Genomic DNA, 23020 nt, shown 5'->3' with positions numbered 1-23020 from the left:
ACATGTGTATATGTGTGTGTATGTGTGTGTGCATGTATATATGTGTGTATGTGTGCGTGTATGTGTGTGCATGTGTGTATATGTGCAAGCGTGTATGTGTGTGTATATGTGTGTATACTGTGGGGGACCAGAACTGGCCACCTCACTAGATGTCTCTTTACTTGGATTATTTTCTCTGAAGGACATTTGACCTTCCCCCAAACTGCCTAAAAGCAATAGACTGGGAGGGTCCTTGCTAAGCCCATTCTTATCAAAGTTCTGTGTAAGAGAAATCTCCGTTTGTAAAGGTATCTCCCTTTCTGTACTAGGAAGAAGGGGGGATGACCTCATCTCTAGAAACTCTTATCTGTGCAGAAGGCGAGGACTTAAATCTGCATAGTCTCATTCATTGTGCTTTCTGGTAATCTCCCATAGCCGACTCCCTCATCCCCAACATCCTCCTTTGTCTACCTGAATATGCAATTTAAGGTGAAAACTTCCACCATTTGTCGAGAAACTCAGTTTCCCTGCTTTCTCCCACGTATACATGTTAATAAAGCTTTGTTTGATTTTCTCCTGCGATTCGGTCTCATGTCAATTTAATTTGTAGCCCAGCCAGAAAGGACTCAGAGTGGGTAGAGGATAGTCTTCCTCCCCTTCAATAAGTGTATGTGTGTATGTATGTATATGTGTGTGTATGTATGTGTGTATGTGTATGTGGGGGGTTGGCAGTCTATTCTTTCTCCCACCTTTATGATACTCTTATCCCCAAGCAGGGCTCTCAAGGTCTCCCAGAGAGTTTAGTAAAAAGGCCTTTTGGTTTTTCACTCTTTCTTCTCTCCCTGTGATTCAGGCAGGAGTCCTTGAGAACTAGGTTCCACAGTTATCTGGAGATGGGGACCACGTGGCTTTACCCTAGGATGATGTTCTGACCCTCCCCCAAATAGACTACTTGCAGGGCTGCCCCACAGGCCCACTGGATGAGCTGACTCCTAGGAGGAACACAGCTTAAATTCAGGTTTAAGTTCACTATAGGGGAGGAAAATAATTTTCCTTCTACTCTTCTAGGTTCTGTGGCTGAGACCCCCTGTAATAAAAGACAGATTAACAAGAGAAAAACAAAAATTTTAAAACATGTACACATGAGAGATACCCAGGAAAACTGAGTAAAACTCCCCCAAATGGCCCAAGCCACCACATTAAATATCATGTTCAAGTAAAGACAAAAGAAAGATGTCGTGGGGAGGCCAGTTAAGGGAGGTGACCAGGAAAAGCACAGTAAACAAGGGCAAGCTTGTTATGCAGATTTCAGTGAGTGCCTTCTCCATTGATAAGAGTTTTTTGTGGTTGTAGAGTCATCCTCCTTTTCCTGGTTGAGTGTGGGAGACACTTACAAATGGAGAATTTCTTTATGCATGTAAATGTCCCTTACAAAAGGGTAACAGAGATTCTCCTGTGTCTGCAGTTTCTCAAGAATAATCAGCTCAAAATAATCCTTTTGCCAAAGAGGCATATTTTGGGACCATTAAGACAAAGCCATGACAACTCTTTCTCAACATTCTCTACCACCCCCTAACTCACACATGTCCACGCAAATATCCATTAGCCAGTGGAAAAGACAGTCCTTTTAAGATCAATAAAGCTGGAGTTAGTAAAGACCCCAGGTAAAACTGTGAGGGAGGAAGTGAGGCATACCGCCATCTCGGTCAGTCCATCAAGCCCCATTCCCCTCCCATTCTCTCCGCATGGACACAGCTCTGCCTCTAGCTTGCTGTGTTTGTTCTTCAAACTTATGTATAAGAGTTTTGGTTAACTGTGGAAGCTTAAAGACTGCTGTGTACTGAATTGTGTCTCCCTGCCCCGAAGCCAACCCAAATTCATATGTTGAAGCCTAGAAGGGAGAAAAAACTTTTCTCTATCCTCTTAAGTTCTGAAAAATGGAGGCCTGTGAATTAAACTGACGAAAAACACGGTAACGGGAGAAATAGGTTTTTTATATGTACATGGGAGCCAACCAATGAAGGAGCTGGCTGGTTAAACGGTTAAAGCTTGAGGCTTATATACTTAAACTAGTAGGGGAAAGGGAGGGAGGGAGAAAAAGGCTTTTATGGAAAGAACAAATAGGTTTCTTAGGAAAGACAAATAGGTTTTTAGGAGAACAAACAAGAGATAAGAAAGTTTGTGATAATGTTTGTCTATACAGGTATGAGTGGTCTTTCTGTCTCCTTCAGGGCCATTAAACTCCTGTGGAGAAGGGATTTGGGCTGGGTTTTATTAGTTTGCCCTTCTGGGAGTAGATTCATTCTGAAGAGGGAATTTATGGTGGCTTTATTTTCCAGAAGTTGCTGGTTGTAGTCAGATAAGGGAAGCTCTGAGGAGCCTTCTTTCTGATCTGTTGATTCCCAATCGCCTTCAGCTCAAAATAATCCTTATGTCAAAGTGGTCTATTTTGGGGTGGCGTATTCTGATCCCCTTTAGGCTCTAACCCACAATGTGACTGTATTTGGAGAGAGAGCCTATAAGGAGGTAATTAAGGTTAAAAGAGGTCATAAGGGTGGGGCCCTAATCCAATAGGATTATTGTCCTTATAAAAGGCCAGAGCACAGCCCTCCCCCACAGCGTGCCCACAATAGAGACATCCTGTGAAAGCACAGTGAGATGGCGACTGCCTACAACCTGGAGGGAGAGCTCTCATCAGACACCAACCCTGCTGACACCTTGATCTTGGACTTCCAGCCTCCAAAACTGTGAGAAAACAAATTTCTGTTGTTTAAGCCACCCCGTCTATGGTATTTTGTTATGGCAGCCCAAGCAGACTAAGACAAAGACTACAATAGTCTTCAAGAGCCAAAGAGATAAGTTTAAACAATGGTCAAATTGTAGGGTGGGTGTGCTCTACTGGGGTCATAACCTGGACAGACATATCACAAAATCAGATAATGGAGGAAATCAGGCACTTTACATACTTCTAAGGCCATCCCTGGGGAGGGACCTCAATTTTTGTCAGGAATCAAAAGAACTATGTGCTTCTAAAAGATATGAGTTGCGTTGCTTGAAGTCCTGCCCTCTGCTGGATTTCCTTTCTGCCAGAAATCACCTTAGCCCAGTTCAAGGTAGAATGTTACCTGCTGATGAGTCCAAATCTCGGACTCCAGCCTCGGAGCCTCCTGTTCCTTCTCCTTTTCACCGGGCCGTGTTGGAAGCGAGAGCTGCCAGAGGACCCTAATCAGATGCATGCTATCATCTGGAAATGATTAAAGTCCTAAGGACAGATAGAAGCCATGTTGATAGCATTGATTGGTTCCTTATTCCTGAGTCGGGCCTGCTTCATTGTTTAAGATTCCACTCTAATTTGTTGGGATTTTCTCTTCGGCATTGTAAAAAGCAAACTTATTTTGCTGGATGAGAACAGAACCTTTTAAACCCGGCTTTGAAGTTTGCAGCTTTGTAACGTGTCAGCCATCTGAAAGCCTCTGCTCTCTTGCCAGCTCGAACCAACCCAGAGCCACGATTAGCATATCAAAGAGTGGGGGTGTCCTGATGGGGGCTTCAGGAGTGGCGCCCGGGCCTTGTATAGGATGTAAGGAGATACAGGGCCTCTCTAACATGCGTCTTGCTGTCGAGGTGGTTCCCCACTTACCTTCAATTCCATTTCCTCTCCTCTTCTGGCTGTGCACTTTTGACAATTAAGAACACATACCACACGCACACACACACATCCCAAGCCTCCCTCTGAAAGACAAAAAGGAGTTAGAAATGAAAAAAAAGGAAAGAAAAGTAAAGGGAGGCATTTTAAGGGGATGAAACCCTATTTTCTTTTCATCCCTCTCTAAAATCCAAACAACTCCCACGGATAAGTACACTAAGTATTCAATAGTTATTTTAGTGCCTTTATTTTGACTAAATACTGGGTTAAAAAAGAACCTTCAGGAAGGTTTGCAGAAGCAATTCAGAGTAAATTTTACCATTGCCTTGAGGTGCTGATCCAAAATAATCGCCTAACTTAGTAGCCAGACGGGCCCTTGGATTGCCTGGTTACTCTCATCCCAACAACAGATTCTGACACTGCTGAGGACATGGTCCCTGGGAGAGGATTGGGTCTGTGGCTTGACCAGCAGCAGTAATAAGTCTTTGGGGCCCCCAAATGGGTGACCTTGCATACAAATGGGGAGAGAGGAGAGAAAATTGACAGAAACTAAAAACTCCCAAATAACACATCATGGAAATAAAAGGCTACAGAAATGACATGAGGGATAAAAGAAAGATCCCTGTAATGAACTGATTTTGAAAGAAAATGATTTGGATGCTTTTCATATTAAAAATATATACAAATTAGGGCCGGCCCTGTGGCATAATGGTTAAGTTCGCATGCTCCGCTTCTGGTGGCCCGGGGTTTGCAGGTTTGGAGCCTGGGCACAGACCTATGCACTGCTTATCAAGCCACGCTGTGGCAGGCGTCCCACATAAAGTGGAGGAAGATGGGCGTGGATGTTAGCCCAAGGCCAATCTTCCTCAGCAAGAAAGAGGAGGATTGGCAACAGGTGTTAGCTCAGGGCTAATCTTCCTCACACCAGCACAAAAAAAAATAGAACAGTTTAAAAAATATATATATATATATACACAAATGGGCAAAATGGATGAAGGTGGTCAAAACGTACACACTTCCAGTTATAAGATAAATATGTCTTAGGGATATATTGTGCAGCATGATGACTATAGTTAACAATACTGTATTGTATAATTGAAGGTTGCTACAAGAGTAGATCTTAAAAGTTCTCATCACAAGAAAAAAACTTTTGTAACTGTGTGACGACATATGTTAACTAAACTTATTGTGGCGATCATTTTGTGCTATATACATATATTGAATCATGTTGTACATCTAAAACTAATACAATGTTATATATCCATTATATCTCAATAAAAAGAGAAAGAAAAGAAAAAAAGAAACAGAGCAAAAAAGTATATGCAAGGTAGATTGGTCTTCTTGGGAACTAAATTAAATGACTTCTTTTTAATCCTTGTGTATTTTTAAAATACGTATTCTTTTAAAAAGATATTTTTTAAATATGTAAGGAAGAATAAAGTAATTTATTAATTGCTTCCCAAAGCTTCAACTGTTCCTTGAGTTAAAAAAAATGAATCAGGAAGGAAATTCATCAGAATATTAGTAGTAGATATATTTGGGTAGATTATAGATTGTTTTCTTTTGTTTTTCACACTTTTTTGTATTTTTCAAATTTTTTTACAACAGACATATATTAATTTTACATAAAAAGTAGCATGTTATTCGTAAATATCATGGACTGTATTTGGAGTTTGGGGAATGGCTGTCCTCCCACTGGTACACAAGTGATGGACACAATAGAATTTAAACTAGAAAGAACTTTGGGGGATTGTTTATTTATCCCTCTCAATTTAAAGGTGAGGGAGTTTAGGAACAGGGAGGTTAAATCTAAGGTCACGTAGCTGGGTGATTCCCAAGAGATCAGAGTCGAGAGCAGCGCTGTTCAGTCCAGTAGCCACCAGACTCACGCTTCTGTTGAGCACGTGGCATGTGGCTAGTCTAAACTGAGATGTGCTGTAAGCATAAAATACACATTGGATTTTGAAGAATCTTTTTCTCTATGTATGAAAAAATGGAAAATATCTCAATAATTATATTAATTAAAGGTGGAAATGATGAATTTTGGGTATATTGGGCTAAAATTAATTTAACCTGTTTCTTTTTGTTCATTTTAGTGTGGCTACTAGAAAATTTAAAATTTAAGGTTAATATTATATTCCTATCAGACAACACTGGTGTAGAACACAAGTCTTGCTTCTCAATCCAGTGTTCTCTCTACATGCTGCTTTGAAACGGAGAAAGTCAAAAGGTAAGGAAAAATTTATTTTTCCTTTTCTGGAATTAGGTAGTGAGATGTTACTCAAAGTGGCAATATTATTACTGATTTTATTTTATTTTTTTTAATTTTTTTTTTTTTTTTTTTTTTTTTTTTTTTTTAAAGATTTTATTTATTTTATTTTTTGCCCCCAAAGCCCCAGTAGATAGTTGTATGCCATAGCTGCACACCCTTCTAGTTGCTGTATGTGGGACTCGGCCTCAGGATGGACAGAGAAGTGGTGCCTCGATGCGCACCCGGGATCCGAACCCGGGCCGTCAGCATCGCAGCGAGCGCACTTAACCACCAAGCCACAGGGCCGGCCCTATTACTGATTTTATAATTTCTTGTTTTGTTGAAGATATATAGTTTGTATCTTCCATAGCTAATGGAGGATTGTTTATTGCATATCTGCACACAGATATTCAGGCCTGAAGTGTTTCCTTGGAGTTATTTTTTGCTGTTATGTATCATTACCACTGTGGGTCAGATTGTCCTTCTTGCCTCCTCCTCAAAGAGACTTAGAACAAAAAAATAAATATGGATTCTAAAATCAAACTTCAAGAATTGAGAGAAGTTAGTTTTAAATAACGGTTTACAACCCTCCATGCAGTTATACAAACATTTCCTAAATCTGTTGACAAACCTGTTGTCTGGTCTAATCTTTTCTCTTGTCACTCTAGTCCCTCTTACCCTCTTGCCATTTAGCACATGAAGGGAATCAAAGTACGCCACCCACAATATGCCACTTTGGCGTAAAGATTGAGTTGAAGGCAATTAACTCTCTTCCTTCCCCCTTTCTGTCTAAAAGCAAGGTATAAATGTCCCTTTGTAATGGTAACATAAATTTTCACTGTAAAGGTGTCTTCTTCTCCCACACTTGGAAGAGGACGATGACTTTTAATCACTAGACATGACTCTCATCAACAGAGAAGTCACTAACTTGAGTCTGCATAACAAACCTTGCTAAATAACCCTTATCTTCCATTAATTTCCCCTATATATTTACCTTCCCACAACTGAACACCCCTGGAAACCCCAACCACCTCCCTTCCTTTGTCTAGTTACTTCTCCACAATTTATTGCCCTTTGTTAAAGTGGTATATAAGCCTCCAGGTCTAACTGCTTCTTTGGGGTTTTCATTTCTTTTCTGTGAGACCTCCTGTGTACGTATGAAATAAACTTTTTCTCCTGTTAATCTGTCTTCTATCAATTTAATTTTCAGGCCCTATTCACAGAACCTGAGAGGGTAGAGGAAAGTTTTCCTCTGCTACACACAGTACTAGACATATAAGAACTTTTTTTTTAATCAGTTGAAAGTATGAGTGATTAAGTGTAAAATATACATTGGAGTTTTTGGAAAAATCAATACAGATGTCCCTTTAAACGTGTGTGTTTAACCCTATTCCCCTAAATTATACTTCTGATAGAAGTTATTTTAGTATATTGAGTTAAATATAATTTAAGGAAGGCAGAAATTTATAGACACAGCCACAGAGAACAGATTGCTGTGCCACCCTCACACCAAGAAGACATGTTCCACATCACACCCCAAAATTCAAGAAGCTAATAAGTGTGACTCTCTTTCCAGCAAACACCATGTGCTGGGTCCTATGGGGGGATGAGGGGACAAATGAAAATGACCTTGACCATCAAGGAGTCATAATCTAGTTAGGAAATAAGATTGAATCCCAAGCCATGTTGAGAGAGCAGTATCACCCAGTACTGAACCATGTGGGGAAGGCTCCAGGCGCAGGAGCTGTTGGGGAGAGGAGAACTCAAAGACAAGAAGAGAGGAACTTGAAGGAGTGTAAGGAGGAGCTTGGACATGAGCTAGACTGAAAAGCTTGGGTATTATTTGAATGGAAAAGAGAAGCAGGGAAGGCGTTCCGGGCAGTATGGGCAAAGGCACAGAGGTGGCAACAGACAAATCATATGAGCCCCAAAAGAAGGCTAATAGAAGGTAAGCATTGTGAAAGCAAGTCCCTGGTCTCTCTTATTGACTGCCGTACCCCGAGGACCTAGGACAGCACCTGGCACATGGGCACATGCTGTTAGGTGCGTGAATGAATGAATATATTGCTACTTTTTAAAAACTGCAGGAGAAACACAGAAGAGATTGTCTCAGGTCCTTTCTCACTGGAGCAAAGAGAGGCAGGGTTTGCTTTTGGGGTCCCAGAGGTCAGCTCTGGGGTATGAGGTGACAGGATCACGTATCAAGTACCTCCTGAGTGGGTGGCAGACTCTGTCCTTAGTAGTGGGCCTGAGGCTTTGAGTTGGATGATGACCTGGCCTGGGTTCAAAGAATTGAAAAAGAAAGATGGAGGTGAGGAAAGTAAGATGGGGCCTGATTCCCCTTTCCTGCCCATATCCATATGTTTTGGATGCTGGCAGTTTCTTTAATGATTTTAATAATTTACAAGCCATTCAAATGAGGTGGAGGAGTGAGAAGGATGTAACATTTATTGAGCATCTACTGTTTTCCAGGCATTTTCACTCATAGCAATTAATTCTCTCAAAGATTAAATGAGGTAAGTATTTTTTTTTATTGTGGTAAAAAACATAACATAAAATTTACCATCTTGACCATTTCTAAATTTGCAGTTCAGTAGTGTTAAGTATATTCACATTATTGTGAAACAGATCTCCAGAACTTTTTTTTTTTTCCATGAGGAAGATTAGCCCTGAGCTAACATCCGATGCCAATCTTCCTCTTTTTGCTGAGGAAGATTGGCCCTGGGCTACCATCCGTGCCCATCTTCTTCTACTTTATATGGGACGCCACCAAAGCATGGCTTGACAAGCAGTGCATCGGTCTGCGCCCGGGATCCGAATTTGCAAACACCGGCCGCCGAAGTGGAGTGCGCCAACTTAACTGCTACGCCACCGGGCTGGCCCCGTCTAAAACTTTTTCTTCTTAGAAAACCCTTTCCTCCTCCTGCCAGCTCCTGACAACCACCATCCTACTTTCTGTCTCTATGAATTTGATTACTCTACGTACCTCATATAAGTAGAATCATACAGTATTTGTCTTTTTGTGACTGCCTTATGTCACTTAGCACAGTGTCCTCAAGGTTCATCTATGCTGTAGCAGGCGACAAGATTACCTTCCGTTTTAAGGCTGAAGGATATCTCATTATATTGATATACCACATTTTGCTTATCCATTTATCCATTGATGGACACTTGGGTTGCTTCCACCTCTTGGCTATTGTGAATAATACTGCTATGAACATGGCTGTGCAAATATCTCTTTGAGACCCTGATTTCAATTCTTTTAGGTGTCTGTCCAGAAGTGGGATTGTTGGATTAGGTAAGCATTTTTATCTTCCCTTTATGAATGAGGAAACTGAGGCCCAGGGAACTCCTATAACTTGCTCAAGATCACATGGTAGAAGGCTGTAGAGTGAGATCTGACCCTAGACTCTAGCCTATGCCCTTTTCCACCTCATTCTGAGGATCAGCCTTATCTGTATCATTGTAGTACACACCCAGGTTTAACTTGGAAAATTGGGGATTACATTTATGCATACTCTTGGCAGCAGCTGATTTTGTGGTTTACATAACTGGAAATGGGAGAAGGCTTCGAGCTCTGTTTTGTCCGAGGCTCAAGTTGCACAAGTGGTTGACAACCATAAATTGGTTGAATTCTTTTCTGGACATCACATTCCAAGATTGTTTTGCATTTGTGGCAGTTTTGTGCTAATTAAATGCTAACAGAAGTCCAGGGTGGATTGTTTTAGAATTAGCTGACCAGAAACCCACTTATAGTTCCTTAACCTTGGGCATGTCAATATACAGAAGCAATTTTAACCTGAGCTATTTAACTATGAAGTTGTAATTTATGGCAATTATCACATTGCCAAATTGTTTTAAATCCATATTAAGATTTTAAATGGAATTTGGTAAGTCTAATTTTGTAGTGGTTCTGAGATTAATATGTGTGGAGAGAAAAGAAATGTTTTCTTTGTTCCTTTTCTAACCCTTATTGCCCCCTTATTCTTTATCAGTTGACACTTGGGATTTGTGTGGATGTGGCGGCGCTATGTGTGTGTAGAAGGAGAAGAGTTAGTAAGAGGAAGAGGAGGGAGGAAGAGCAGGGAAGGTGAAGGAGATCTGTAGAATGGTCTTACATCTAGACAAGATCTTAGGGACCATCTATGTCTTCACTGCATCAAGAAGAAGGTGAAGATGCAGAGAAGTTGGGTGGCTAGTCCTGCCATGTGGTGGGCGAGTGCTGGAACGCTGCTGGAACTCCTGCAGGTCCCCTCACTCTCATTCCAGGGCTCTCAACTTCCATATACCTGTTGCACCTGCTCAAAAGTTATTTTGGGGCCTGGGTAGGAAAGGAATGGCACAGTGCTTCTAGGTCATGCCAGGAGAGTTTGTCAAGTGTGGGCTGGGCAGGGTGTAGGGGAACCATGAGGGAGATGCAGTATACCAGGGTAGATACCTGTGGGGAGCCATTATGGCCCCTAGGGTGGAAAGAGTGAGGCAAGAGAGTGGGTTACTGGAACCTGGAGAGAGACAGCTCTAGGGAGAGGGATGCTGGATAGGAGCTAAGAATTTCAGTGAGGGGCTCAGCCAGCTCTCAGTGGCCCACTAGAATGGAGACTCTGACTGTTATGGACTGAATTGTGCCCCCTCCAAATTCATACGTTGAAGCCCTAAGCCCCCCAGTGTGACTGTATTTGGAGACAGGGTCTATAAGGAGGTAATCAAGGTTAAATGAGGTCACAGGAGTGGGGGCCCGATCTGATGGGATTAGTATCCTTATAAGAAGATACACCAGAGGGCTGGGTCTTTCTCTCTTTACCAAGAAGAGGGAAGGTGGCCATCTGCGAGCAGGAAGAGAGCTCTCACCAGCAACTGAATAGGCCGGCATCTTGATCTCAGACTTCTAGTCTTTAGAAATGTGAGAAATAAATTTTTGTTATTTAAGCCACCCAGCCTGTGGCATCTGTTATGGCGGCTAGAGCTGACTAAGACAGACTCCCTCTCTCCATCATCTGCTGGTGTTATGCACTGGCTAAGCCCAACCAGAAGCCGGGGACAAGAGAGCCATTTGATGTAGTCCTTACAGTTCAGCCTTTTGGGTGGAGAAGGGAAGATCTAGAGGGGCAAAAGATGCATATCCAGCACAAAGGTTGAGAATTGCAGTTCAAACCTCCTAGAGACAAGGAGAAAAATCTAGATATGTAGCCTTCCATAGCTCTCCATGCCCTGATTGAGTGTCTGAGGTATTTTGTCCATGGCTACTTTGTTTTCATAAGAGCAGTCCCCTGGATTTTGGTCTTCCTGCACAGAGCTCGGAACTGGTCATGGTCTCTTTCAGTGATTTCATGATCAGGCTGACTCCGGTGATTAAGTGGTGGCCTATGTCAATTACCACAATTTCTGGGAAGACAGGATGGGCCACATTGCAATCTGGCCACTTTTTCTGTACAATTATAGGCCTTAATTTTAATGAAACTCTTTAGGGTTCATTCTAATCAGTACAATGAAATGTGGTGGATACAGTAGAATTTCATTTTGGTTGGGCATTGAAACCATACATGAGACTTTGGTTGCTCTTGGCTTTCATATGAAGTCATGGGAGAATGTGGTTTCAAATGGAAAAACTGTGCTTCCCTGGTATTCTGTTGAGAAATATAGCTCTTACATGCATGACCATTATTTAATTGCAGGTGCGGAATATCTTCTATATTATCACTGCTGACTTATGTCTTCCTTTTCGCATTAGTCACACAATCCAGAAAATTGAGAAGGATCCTGCTGTGAAGAAGACCCTGCTTAGCAAGAAAGCTTCATGCATAAAGACAAGTATTTCTATGGAGGAGGATACACGGCTAGTTGTGTGGTCTGAGCACATTACTGGCCTCCTGAGAAGTCTTTTCTGAAGTCTGGTGTGGGAGGAGAGTTGATTTTCACCATTAAATACCGGTCTTTGCAGTTTCATTAACTTATGTAGCAGATCAATTATATAATTATAATTACTAATTACTCAGCAATCTTAGAACGTTGGATTATTAGAGAGTCTACCTTACTTTACCTTCTGCCACTTCTGTGATTTTATATCATTGTGTTGGGGCTAAATACAAGTGAATGGACAAATGCTATGTCTTTCTTTCTTAACCAGTAAACTAAAGCATATGTGGGCTCTGAGAGGTGTGTGTTTCTGCAGTCAGATTGCCTGGGCTTGAGTCCTCGCTCTCCATTACATTTGCCTAGCTTTTGGACCTTAGACAAGCTACTCTCTAAGCCTTAATTCTCTTATTTGTAAGAATGAGGAAAGGGGGGCCGGCCCCGTGGCGTGGCGGTTGGGTGTGCACACTATGCTGCTGGCGGACCGGGTTCGGATCGCGGGTGTGCACCAACACACCGCTTGTCAGGCCACGCTGTGGCGGCCTCCCATGTGAAGTGGAGGAGGATGGGCATGGATGTTGGCTCAGGACCGGTCTTCCTCAGCAAAAAGAGGAGGATTGGCATGGATGTTAGCTCAGGGCTGTCCTTCCTCAGACACAAAAACACACCAAATAAATAAATACATAAATTTAAAAAAGAATGAGGAAAGGTATATCAGTTAGGATTAGGTTCAAAAGTATAAACCAAAAGATTCCAAATAATAGTGACTTAGTCACAGATGAGTTTATTTTTCTCTTGTATAAAATAAGTCTGGTGGTAGATAGGCATGGGCTGGGATGGCAGCTCCATGATTTTACCAGACACCCAGGTTTCTTTTATCTTCATCCTCTGCCATCTTTTGTTTGTGGTTTCCATCTGTAAATTACAAGATGGCAGTTGGTGCTCCAGCCATCTCATCCAAATTTAAGGCAGCAGGAGAAATAGGAAATAACAAAGGGGCACATACCTTCAATCTGTTCCCCTTCCTTTCTGCAAGCCTCACTCAACTTCTGTTTTTTATCTCGTTGGTCACGGCTAATTGCGAGGTAAGCTGGTAAATTAGTGCTTTGGTTGAGGGCATTGAAGTTTCACATAAAATAGGGGCTCTCTTCTAAGGAAGAAAGCAAGGATGGATCTTGGCAGGCAACTTTCAAATTCTGCAGTAAGAGATGGAGACAGACACACTTTCATCACATTCAGATGATAAATCCACATAAAAGTGTTTAGCAAAATGGCTGGCACATGCGAAGCACTCATTTCACACAGTGTGTAATTATTTTCTAATTATAAAGCTACGAGACTTTTATAAAAGTAATCAAATTAAACAGAACAACATTTATAGGCTTTTGCCTTCAAAAGTAGTCATCTTGGAAGGCAGCATATCATTTCCGTTAATTTTGTATTACTATTGTCAGAAATATATTCAGAGCCACTTTACTGTTTATATAAGAACAACAGCTTTGTTGGCTATATCTCGCCACCATCAGCTTCATCATCTATTATAGTCAATCAAATTAGCTTTGAATGACCCTCAAAGGATGATGATTGTTGATTGGTAAGAATATGTTTAAAACGTTCAGCAGGCTGAATAGGGAATTCTGGTTCAGTTATCTCCTATTTCCAGAAGCTAGACTTTCATACTTCCCACACTAATGGGAGACATTTATATGAATATAACTGAGGAAAGTATATATAAAACATATTTGCACTCACCATGAAGATTAGAACAGTCTAAAGTAGCTAATATGCTTTATATTAACCTTTGGTAAGGTATTCATGATAATTTATGCTTATAGATGAAACTGGGTAGTGATCCACTAGAATTTTACAGATATTGCTGTTTCTTTATTGAAGACAGGTGAAAGTTTATTTAAGAAAAATAGTTTTTTTTTTTTTTTTAAACTTTCAAGTAGGTCTGGTAAATATTTCTGGGAGACTAAAACTTTATGAACATACAAGACTCATTTACAAGAATAAGAGACTCGTTTACATACTAAATCATGCAATGATTTTCATAAAGTGAGCCCATTTTATACACTTCATTTAAGACTAAAAACTTGTCATGATGTGAGTTCTGGTCATTTATTGGTCAACTTGAGGGGATATGTTATATTACAACGTCTCCCCTGTTATATTGTCTACTCTGACTTCATTAAGTGTAAGATCCAGAGGGAACCTCAGTTATCACTTGGTCGAACTTTTAATTTTATAGATGAGGAAACTGAGACCCAGAATTTGAATGATTTGCCCAAGGTCTCATAGCTAACGTACGACAGAGCAGTTATCAGAACTCAGTTCATCTGGGTCCTAATATCCGGCTTCTTTCATGACACTGGATTCCTTCTTACTCACCTCAGGGTTAACATTGCTCTGTAAAGTTGTCCCCACTGGGGCAGGGGAGATGGAACACTGGGTCTCAGTGCTGTAAATCCTTGCCTCTTAAGTGTAGTGAGACAATGACCACTACTTCTCCATCAGTATCTGTTCTTCTCTTTCTTCTACAACTCTCCAGTATTTGCAGGGCATTTAGCTACCCAACCAGACTATATTTCTTAGCCCCCCTTGCAGCTTGGTATGGCCAAGTGACCGCTCTGGCCAATGGGGTGTGAGTGACAGTGAGTGGGTACAACTTCTGTGTTGTGCCCTGTTCCCCATCCCCTTCCTGCTGGTTGGGAATGGTGAGACTGGAGCAGACACCTTGGACTCGAAAGATGGAAAGCCACATATTGAGGATAGCTGAGCTGCCCTGCTACCTTCGGATCCTCTACCTCTGGACTATCATATGTGACAAAAATAAAGTTCTGTCTTTGTTTATGCCACTGTGTTTTAGGGTCCTCTTGTTACAGAAGCTGTGACTGTACCCTAATACACTTGCTGTCAATCAAATAGTCCTGTATTATAGTGGGAAGTAAACTCTCCCATCTTAAAGTCCAAGTAGCAATTCACCAAGGTCAGCCTTTTGGGCTCAGATCTTATTTTATTTATTTATTTATTTTTTTGTGAGGAAGATCAGCCCTGAGCTAACATCCATGCCAATCCTCCTCTTTTTTGCTGAGGAAGACTGGCCCTGAGCTAACATCTATTGCCAATCCTCCTCCTTTTTTTCCCTTTTTCTTCCCAAAGCCCCAGTAGGTAGTTGTGTGTCATAGTTGCACATCCTTCTTAGTTGCTGTATGTGGGACGCGGCCTCAGCATGGCCAGTCAAGCGGTGCATCGGTGGGTGCCCGAGGTTCCGAACCCGGGCTGCCAGTAGCGGAGCGTGTGCACTTAACCGCTAAGCCATGGGGCCGGCCCTTGGGCTCAGATTTTAAACTTACACCCTTGTTTTATATCAATTTAAGGACATTCTTGCTACAAGGCAAAGTGGTTTACTAGGAGAAGCATTGACCGGAGAGTTTGGTCCAGGGGTCTATCATTAGCTTGCTACTCACTTCCAGAGTGCCTCCATGGCTGTTTGCTTCCTTAGTTATAGAATGGAGATTATATTGTTCATTTATCTCCCAGGGTATTATGAGTAATACTTCATAAAAAGTGGTTGTAAAGCATTTGGCAAACGCAAGCCTTCTGCCTATAATACTGAACGAATACAGTAGCTTTCTTGGCACCCTGAGTTTCTAATGATTTATAAATAGGCCTTTTTACTGAGGGGGCTTGACTTGGCATCATCTACCTGAGCTGATGAACTCTCTCTGTCTTAATCTTCAGAACTCAGTGGAAAGATGATCCTTTCCCTTACATCCTTGCTTAACAGCACCTTGATGAAGAAGGCATCTGAGCTATGGAGGTGAGAACTGGAGGTCCCTGGTTGACACTTCTATTCTTTTTCCAGAAGTGGTATTTGTATCCATGTTCTGGTGATGGCTTGAGCCTAGAAATGTTTTTTTTGTGAGGAAGATCAGCCCTGAGCTAACATCTGCCAATCCTCCTCTTTTTACTGAGGAAGACTGGCCCTGGGCTAACATCCATGCCCATCTTTCTCCACTTTATATGGGACGCCGCCACAGCATGGCTTGACAAGCGGTGCATCGGTGCGCGCCCAGGATCTGAACCGGCGAACCCCGGGCCGCCACAGCAGAGCATGCGCACTTAACCGCTTGCGCCACGGGGCCAGCTCTAGAGCGTAGAAATGTTAAATCAAGGAGACTTGCTTCTGAAACCCTTCTCATGTGACCAACATCATGTTTGCAAAAAACAACAGCAAGTTACAATCAGCTTTAGGCATTATAATAAAAGGCTTGTGACCAGTATAATTTTGGTGTTAAGTCTGTGTCACATACATATAAGAGCTCATTGTGGTGGCTGAACCTAGCTCCCAATGTTTTGCCTTGGAGACCATTACTTAAGTAGACGACTCCCGCCCCTTTCATTTCAGCACTTCCAGACGTTTGCCAGAAAGTGCTTGCTTGTGCCAGGCAGTCTTTAACATTTCCCTCTGGGCAGCCTCAGCTCTTTAGTTATGTTGCTTTGGACCATTAATCCTTCTTTTATCCTAACCATCTCTATAAGGGATAGATCTGGAACACTTTCAAGACCAGACCCCTTTCTCTAAGGAGCATAAATCTGTAGAGTGTAGTAATAGTATGTGAGAACACAGTCCAAGCACATTTTTAAAGTAAAGCATGAAAACTGGGGTCAGGACAATGAGAGAATAGCATTGTCACCATAATGGTTCCGCACGAAAATGATTGGTTGGTATCAAAACCCACTGACCATGTTGGCATTCAAATGGAATAAATTTGGATGAACTTGCAGGGCAATTATCTTTTAACGTGATATACTGTGGTCATCACTGCATCACCAGTTTTAGATGCTCTTTGAGATGGAGATGGAAGGAAGATAAGGGAGATAGGGAGGAAGGAAGGAAGGGAAGTAATTATGTGGGGTAGGAGATGGGAAAGAGAGGAAGGGCTTGGAATTCACATCTGCTATATGCTGTGAATGTTGTATCATTTAATTCTCATAAATATTATGTCATTTAATTCTCCCTACAGCCCTATGTGGAAGATATTATCCCAGATGTACAGAGGAGGAAGGCAGGATTCAGAGAGGCTAAGTAACATTCAGTTAAAAAGTGTTGGAAGACAATCTGACTTTACATTTACCTGACTCCCAGTCCTTACTCTTGCCATGATACCATATTGCCTTTTTGGTGAATGGAAGAATGTGGCAGAGGAAGGAAAAGAATCCAGACCGCAAAGCCTGTATCTCAACCAGTTTAAACAGATGCTGACAGAAAAATATCACTGGGAACACAGTCAACATAGACTGAAAAAGAAGAGAGAATGAGGTGCTACCTTGCAACATCCCTGGAGAGAACCAGATGGAAGAATAAAATAGTATGGCAAGAATGCTTGAGTTAGAGAAAGGAGTCAAGCTTGTAGAGCATGTGATGTCAGCTTGGAAAATGCAGGAGGACCTTAGCTGAATACTTAGATCCACAAAGTACCGAGATTTATGCTTATTGCAAAACCACTAATGCTCTAATAGGATGAGACCCTCCAGAACCTTGGGAGAAGGTGACTATACTTTGCATTTGGGAGGGATGTGAATCTTTGGGAGCCAAAGGACTGAACCCTAAGATGGCCCTCCAAGATTCCACCCTTGGTGTACACACACCATCTCGCACTTATTGGATACACTTAATCTAGGCACTCCTGTGAAGGAATTTTGCAGATATAACTAAGGCCCCAAATCAGTTGACCTTAAGAGAGGAAGGTTTTCAGAGGGGCCCGACCTAATTGCATAAGCCCTTTCAAAGCAGAGGGTTTTCGCTGGCTGGTTGTAGAAGAGGAAGTCAGAGAGACTCGCTCTGGCGGGCTTGGAAGAAACAACATCTGTGTTGTGAACTATGGGGGCCAATGCTGGTCACTGGGGGCAAGGAACTGTGGCCAGCCTCCAGCACCTGACAGTGGTCCCTGGCTGACAGCTAGGAAGAAAATGGGGACCTCAGTCCTAGACTCACAAGGAAATGATTCCTGCCAACAGCCTGTGAGCTTGGAAGAGGACTCGAGCCCCAGATGAGAATTCAGCCCCAGATGACGCCTTGATTTCAGCCCAGAAAGGCCCTGAACAGAGAAGCTAGTTACTCTGTGCCCAGACTTGTGGCCTACAGAAACTATGAGATAATAAGTGGGTGTTGTTTTAATCCATTAAGTTTGTGGTGACTTGTTATGCAGCAATAGAAAACTAATGCACATATATTCCATTTTGCTGGTTCCCTCTATAAGCCTATGAAAATGGGAAATATTTTTATCTTCATTTGATACTGAGGAACTTGATGCACAAAAAGATTAAATAACTTTCTCAAGTTTATTTAACTCAATCATAGAGCTGAGAGTAGATTGGTTCTTTTGACCCATAGAGTAATGTACGTTTGGCTCTACCGTAGCCTGCTCTCCTAATATGTTCATGCATGCTCTCATCACCCGGCCAATGCATTTCATCAAGTTTTGGTTCAATGGAAGAGGTGGTTATAAGGGGGGAGAACGTTGCAGGAGAAGAAGTCAGGAGAGGAGAAGGTGATGGAGGCCTCCATTTTCACGTGATTCCTAGACTCTGTGTGTCCCTTTAGGTATGTACTGGTGGAAAGAGCCTGCTCCGACCTCTTGGCCATAGTCTTGGATCTAATTTACAGTATCAACTGATATAAGGTTCTACAGTCTTTATCTTCCTTTTTTTAAATGAAAAACTTATGGTTAACTGTGTATTACATTTGTGTGTGTATGTGTGCGTGTGTGCATAAGGATGTGTATGGATTCTCCAGTAGTTTCCTGGGAGGCCCTTTAAAATCTGTGGCTGTCTCAGACAGGACGAGAGGAAGAGGAGGGCTCATGTGCCGTGGCAGAGACAGCTAGTTTCCATCTCATCCATTTCCCTTTCTTCTATGTAATAAGAATCTTTAGCTGTGTCCATGGCTGCCCTGAATAAAGACTATTTTTCCAGCTTCCTTTAGCCAGGTGGTCACGTGACCAAGTTCTGGCCAATAGCGTATGGAGAGAAGTGATCTGTGCAGCACTGGGCAGCACTGATAAAGGGGAATATTGCATCCTCCCCTTTGTCTTTCCCCGCTTCCCTCCGGCTGTATTGAGATGTGGAGGTGCTCCATTTTGGACCGAATGTCCGAATACACCCTCCTAGACATGGTGGGGCAACAAATCACAAAGACTGTTGTTATCCAGCTGGTAGCTGCCAATAGCTTTGGATTGCGCAAGCCTAGACTGTTATGTGAGAAAGAATCAAGTTTGAGCTGCTGAGGTCACTCTTATTTCGGATCTTTGTTATATCAGCCATACCTAAGTCCTAACTAATGCATACGCTTACCAGAGCATCTGGGAACAGTATGTGATTATTCAAATGTGACTGTGTGTTGAAGAGCTATGAAAATGGAGCTTGACCTGTTAGTGTTCGTGATGGGGATGATAACTTGCTGCCCTGCTCTTTTCCAGTTTCTCTGACTTACTCCTCCCTTTTAAAAACACAGCTCCAGCGTTATCAACTTTGGTTTCTGTGGTTCACTTAAGCGTCCTGTCGTGTGTGGTCTCAGGACCCCTCGTGCACATCTCTGCCGTGGTACGCGGCACCTTGTGTTGAGATTCCTTCCATCTTGGCCCTTACCACACTGGATTGAAATGGCTCCATTCCTGAACTCCCTTAGGGCAGGGCTGTCTCCTGTCCTGCTAGAAAGCCTGTTACATATTAAGTCCACAATACATATTTGTTAAATGGCCATACATATGAATGAAAGGAGGAATGGAGAAATGCATAAAAACCCTTGTAAAGAGGAGCGTTTACAAAGATTGTCTCCTTGTTATGGCTGAAAACTCACTTCTTTATATATTTGATGTTGGCCCATGTGGGACTTTGCAATATGGACGTCTGATGTAAAATGAGGTTTTATTTGGGAGAGACACACTACATATTTAGAGTTAAATGCCCTTGATTCTTTGTACAATTGGAGCTTTCAAATCAAGTCATAGTCATATAACTTTCCATCCCATTTTTCTGTTGTTCTCCTTGTCTGTTTCTTTCTATCCTCAGGAAATCCCCCTATCTCTATGCCTTTATTTTCAAGAAGCAATCATGTAGTAAATCCCATCCCACTGAGTCAAATTTAGGTCATCTTTTATTTGGTCAAAATATAGTCTTACTGGCAAGTGGTATCGCTATTATTCAGGAACACACATATTGTTTTACTTACAGCTGTGTAGTATTTTATGCTCTCATATAAATGTTATGCCTGGATTATAGCTGAGGCAAACTGGACTCCATTTATTTGAAAAAATAATGGGAAATCAGGTTCATTCTATCCACCTTCCTGACAGTTTCCCATTTCTCAAAGGGGCCCTTGTGTGGGCTGTGCGGTGTTGCTTTGCAAACAGGCTCTCCACTGACTCTCTGGTAAAGCTTTTCTATCTGCAGGAGGCCCTCAGCCAGGGGAGGGAGTGAGGCAAAAATCTGCCACACGACAAAGAGGGAGGGAAAGTTGCTTTGTTGAGCTTCTTACAGGGAGAGTGATGGACAAAACCGTCAGGTTCTCTTGGGTTAAGATCTTAGAAGGTAGTTAGAAAAATTGTGACTCTTTTGGCAAGGATTCGGGACAGATGGAAGAATCCAATCCTAGTTGTGGGTTTGTGCATCATCGTCGCCATTATCCTGCAGGCAGAGAGGAACCACTCTTTTAGGATTGTGTGTGTGTGTGTTGAGTGTATTACTTTGTGCAAGCTCCCCCTCACTAGAGAGTGGTGAAGCCAGAAGAGAAGTCTGGCTCCAAAATCCAGGCTCTGTCTGCTGTACTTCTTCTCAGCTCCTCTGAACATATGATTGCCCATTCCACTTCTTCTATATTTATGATATCTTACCTCGTACTTATACGTGTCTATACATATGTATATATACATCTCACTATTTTTACAGGGATGTGTGCAGGAACATAGTTCTGAAACTTCTTTCACAGAATTACGCAAACAAGAATGGCGTTCTGGAACCTTGTTTTTAATAGAGCTCTGTTGCCTGTATAATGAAACACATGCTACATACGGATGAAATCGAATGTTCAAATCAAATAAAAAATTATGCTCATCTATGCACAGTTTTTCCTCTCCTTCTGAAGTAGCAAGGACCATATTTTTGTCAGATGCCTTACTTGAGTGAGTGTGCCTTCTCTAGGGTCTGAAGTGAGGCCAGCGTGCCCCAATGGCAAGCCCACTGGGGAACTTCCGGGAGAGAGGAAGGAGACAGGAAAGCAGCAGATTTAGGACGAAGTGGATTATGACACCATATGATGACATGGTAACTTGATCACACCATTCCTCTCCATCCCCTTGTCTGGGGGATGGTGGGCAGGCCACTGTTCCCATTAACTCTAAACATAGTTACTCAGGCTCACATCAATATATACGCTGTCATACAGAGAAAACCAGGGACGGAGGTGGTGATGAGAGATGGCATAACGTGGGGGTTAAGAGCAGGGAGTAGTGTTAATCTGCGTGGGTTCAAAGTTTGGGTCTATTACTTCTGTGACCTTGCACAAATGACTGTAACATTCAGTGCCTCAGTTTTATACCTGCCTCATAGGGCTGGTGTGAGAATTAAATGAGATAAAAATACGAATAGTATCTAGAACAGAGTAAGCTTACAATGAATGTTAGCTAATATTATTATGAAATCATGGTCAGAATGTATAGTTTCTTACTGTTTTTTTTTTAGCATAAACTATAAGAATTGACTGCGTTAAGACATTTTTTGATATATATTGCAGGCATATTATTAGACATTAAATGTTATTTATTAAAATTTTGATTATTAAGTTAAAAAAATTAAATATTAAATCTCTAGTAATTTTCATTTAAATTATTATATTTAATAGTATTGTAAAGGAATCATGGTGGATTCACAGAACACAGATATGTGCCATTATATATACACACATATACTTGTACACACATATACGCATTTAAGTTGTGGTAAAAAGCACATAACATAAAATTTACCGTCTTAACCATTTTTCAGTGTATAGTTCAGTAGTACTAACTATATTTACATTGTTGTGTAACATCTCTAGAACTTTTTCATTTGCAAAACTGAAACTCTACACCCACTGAACAATAACTTCCCTTTCCTCCCTCCCCCCAGCTACTGGCAATTACCATTCTGCTTTCCGTTTCTATGTGTGTGACTACTTTAGATATTTCATACAAGTGAAATCATATAGTATTTGTCCTTTTGTGACTGGCTTATTTCACATAGCGTAATGTCCTCAAGAGTCATCCATATTGTGGCACGTGGCATGATTTCTTTTTTAAAGGCTGAATAACATTCCATCCTATGTTTTCTTTATCCATTCATCTGTTAACGGACACTTGGGTTGCGTCTACCTCTTGGCTATTGTGAATAATGCTGCAGTAAATATGGGTGGGCAAATATCTTTTTGAGATCCTGATTTCAATTTTTTTGGATATATACCCAGAAGTGAGATTGTTTTATCATATGGTAATTCTATTTTTAGGTGTTTATTTTTTTTTAGGTTTTTGAAGAACCTTAATAGTGTTTTTCATAGTGATTGCATTTACATTCCCAACAACAGTGTACAAGGGTTCCAATTTCTCTACATCTTCCCTCCCATTTATTATTTTCTGTTTTTTTGCCAGCAGCCATCCTAATGGGTATGAGGTGATATCTCATTGTGGTTTTGATTTCCATTTCTCCAGTGATTAGTAGTGTTGAACATCTTTTCACATGCTTATTGGTCATTCGTATATCTTCTTTGGAGAAATGTCTATTCAAGTCCTTCACCCATTTTTGAATTGTTACCTGTTTTTTGTTGTTGAGTTGTAAGAATTCTTTATATATTCTGGATATTAACCCCATATCAGATATATGATTTGTAATTATTTTTTCCCATTCCATAGATTGCCTTTTTACTCTGTTTATTGTTTCCTTTGATGTGTAGAAGTTTTTAAGTTTGATATAGTCCTATTTGTCAGTTTTTGGTTTGTTGCCTGTGCTTCTGATAGATCCAAGAAATCCTTGCCAAATGCAATGTCATGAAGCTTTCCTCCTATGTTTTCTTCTAGGAGTTTTATACTTTTATGTCTTATGTTTAAGTCTTTAATCCATTTTGAGTTAATTTTTGTATATGGTATAAGGTAAGGGTCCCACTTCATTCTTTTGCATGTGAATATCCAGTTTTCCCACCATTTGTTGAAGAGACTATCTTTTCCCATTGTGTGGTCTTGGCATCCTTGTTGAAGTTCATT

At 41.4% G+C, this 23020-nt stretch overlaps 1 long non-coding RNA gene across 2 annotated transcripts; it reads left to right on the top strand.

Moving 5' to 3' along the window:
* Positions 1-2622: 2622 nt before the first annotated feature.
* Positions 2623-21436, top strand: LOC147915374 (uncharacterized). 2 transcript variants are annotated; one of them, XR_015553958.1, is made up of 7 exons: positions 2623-2726; positions 5722-5855; positions 8349-8392; positions 9143-9174; positions 11605-11684; positions 15471-15549; positions 16757-21436. It is a non-coding gene; the product is annotated as an uncharacterized LOC147915374 (long non-coding RNA). The 2 variants fall into 2 exon arrangements; XR_015553957.1 differs by lacking the exons at positions 15471-15549; positions 16757-21436 and having other exon boundaries at positions 11605-14382.
* Positions 21437-23020: the final 1584 nt, after the last annotated feature.

Source organism: Ceratotherium simum, chromosome 13 (genome assembly GCF_057802395.1).
Source record: "Ceratotherium simum simum isolate JZ-2026a chromosome 13, ASM5780239v1, whole genome shotgun sequence".
NCBI classification, from domain to species: domain Eukaryota; kingdom Metazoa; phylum Chordata; class Mammalia; order Perissodactyla; family Rhinocerotidae; genus Ceratotherium; species Ceratotherium simum.
Note: the sequence above shows the minus strand (reverse complement) of the source record. Positions and strands in the feature narration are given on the sequence as shown.